General features: G+C 40.0%; 1 pseudogene; it reads left to right on the forward strand.

The window, feature by feature from the left end:
- The first annotated feature begins 419 nt into the window (after positions 1 to 419).
- LOC113896761 lies at positions 420 to 586 on the forward strand (annotated as a pseudogene).
- Positions 587 to 2,728: the final 2,142 nt, after the last annotated feature.

Below are 2,728 nucleotides of genomic sequence, written 5' to 3' on the forward strand. Positions count from 1 at the left end.
ATTGCAGTTGTTGTCTATATAAATGGATTAGATTTCTGTCTTTACAATTTCAGCAGATTGCCTGTGATGGGCACCACTAATTAAATAATAAAAATGTATTCTTTCTCTATTCCCTTTGTGGAGTGCTCCTTGGTTGGGAGAAATTGTCCTTTTAATTATTCTTCTGCAATACTCTATAAGTAGCCTATCTCTTCTTCTTCCCTCTTCCTTCTTACCTTTGTTTCTTTCCTTTAACCCTTCAAAAAATTAAGTAATGTGTCAGAAACTGGATAAAAGATATTTAACATATGTTTAAATTTAATTCAATATATTTGTATATTGCATTGTTGGGAAATAACTACAATGATGGGTACTTTTTTACACAAAATTGAGTAAGATGAACCTTTGTCTTCAAGAAACTGTCAGAAGAGAAAGAATGAAAAATTCTCTTACCCTTTGGCTAACATCAAATGTAGCATCTGTTCTTACCAGTTTAACATCTGATACATCCTCTATCTGACGACAATATATTAAAAGGATTCTTGGAACTAGGAGTTTGAATCGGAGGCTCAGATGGTAAAGAATCCACCTGCAATGCGGAAGACCTGAGTTCAATCCCTTGGTTGGGAAGATCCCCTGGAGAATGGAATGGCAACCCACTCAAATATTCTGGCCTGGAGAATTTCATGGACACAGGAGCCTGACAGGCTACAGTCCATGGGGTTGCAAAGTGTTGTGCACCATAGCAACGTTCACACTTACACTCACAGGGGTAATGGAATGATAGCAGTGTATGTGTAAGATTTTCTGTAGTGCAGTGGTCAAGTGCAGAGATTGTCACCCCAGGCTCTCTGAATTCAACCCAGTTTTACCACTTATAATACTTTTGCCAAACTCTTCTGTGCCCCAGTTTTCTATGAATGGAATAATGTTATCTAATGCATAGGGCTGTTGTGAAGATTAAGTGACTATTTGAATTGTGACTTTTACAGCTCTGAGCCAATTATAAGAGTCTGTAAGAAGAACACAAATAACCCATTCTGGGCAGTGGTTTCCATGAATTCTGAAGATACACAGTGTAGAGATGTGAAACAGTACTATACGTATGTGGAGAAGCATTTTTGACTCAGGGTTCTGGGGAGTTAAATTACAGGACCCGGGTCATCATGAGGATCATCTTTGCAATATTTAAGAGGTTTCTCCTTAGTGAGGAGTTCCAGAAGGAATTTACCAGGATGTATAACAACCAGATTTGCAGTTAGATATGGCATAATCATGGAAAAAGCAAGAGAGTTCCAGAAAAGCATCTATTCTGCTTTATTGACTATGCCAAAGCCTTTGACTGTGTGGATCACAATGAACTGTGGAAAATTCTGAAAAAGATGGGCATACCAGACCACCTGATCTGCCTCTTGAGAAATTTGTATGCAGGTCAGGAAGCAACAGTTAGAACTGGACATGAAACAACAGACTGGTTCCAAATAGGAAAAGGAGTTCATCAAGGCTATATATTAACACCCCGCTTATTTAACTTATACGCAGAGTACATCATGAGAAACGCTGGACTGGAAGAAGCACAAGCTGGAATCAAGATTGCCGGGAGAAATAGCAATAACCTCAGATATGCAGATGACACCACCCTTATGGCAGAAAGTGAAGAGGAACTCAAAAGCCTCTTGATGAAAGTGAAAGTGGAGAGTGAAAAAGTTGGCTTAAAGCTCAACAGTCAGAAAACCAAGATCATGGCATCCGGTCCCACCACTTCATGGGAAATAGATGGAGAAACAGTGGAAACAGTGTCAGACTTTATTTTTGGGGGGCTCCAAAATCACTGCAGAAGGTGACTGCAGCCATGAAATTAAAAGACGCTTACTCCTTGGAAGCAAAGTTATGACCAGCCTAGACAGCATATTCAAAAGCAGAGACATTACTTTGCCAACAAAGGTTCGTCTAGTCAAGGCTATGGTTTTTCCTGTGGTCATGTATGGATGTGAGAGTTGGACTGTGAAGAAGGCTGAGTGCCGAAGAATTGATGCTTTTGAACTGTGGTGTTGGAGAAAACTCTTGAGAGTCCCTTGGACTGCAAGGAGATCCAACCAATCCATTCTGAAGGAGATCAGCCCTGGGATTTCTTTGGAAGGAATGATGCTAAAGCTGAAACTCCAGTACTTTGGCCACCTCATGTGAAGAGTTGACTTATTGGAAAAGACTCTGATGCTGGGAGGGATTGGGGGCAAGAGGAGAAGGGGACGACAGAGGATGAGATGGCTGGATGGCATCACTGACTCGATGGACGTGAGTCTGAGTGAACTCCGGGAGTTGGTGATGGACAGGGAGGCCTGGCGTGCTGTGATTCATGGGGTCGCAAGGAGTCGGACATGACTGAGCAACTGATCTGATCTGATGGCATGACACCAGCTTATAAAAAGATAAATTTTGACTCATTGGTAATAGGGGAGATAAGAATACTGTAGGATTCAAAAGTTTGATTGTCTGATGATTTTATGGTCTGAAACTCCTAAGTATGCTTTTAAATTATACAAAATAATAAAGCTTATAAATTCATTTCTGAAAGTTGAGTGGGCAGATGATCTATTTTCCCTTGTTTAAGGCTGCTGTATCTCAGCATTAAGAAAAATTGTTTTTCTTATTTTGCCTATTTAATTTTTGACACTGTAGGCTGTGGATATTAATCATCAACAAGATCTGGTGAGTTTTTCTTAACTGTTAAAACAGGAATCTATTTATT

This window comes from Bos indicus x Bos taurus, chromosome 7, assembly GCF_003369695.1.
Source record: "Bos indicus x Bos taurus breed Angus x Brahman F1 hybrid chromosome 7, Bos_hybrid_MaternalHap_v2.0, whole genome shotgun sequence".
Taxonomy (NCBI): domain Eukaryota; kingdom Metazoa; phylum Chordata; class Mammalia; order Artiodactyla; family Bovidae; genus Bos; species Bos indicus x Bos taurus.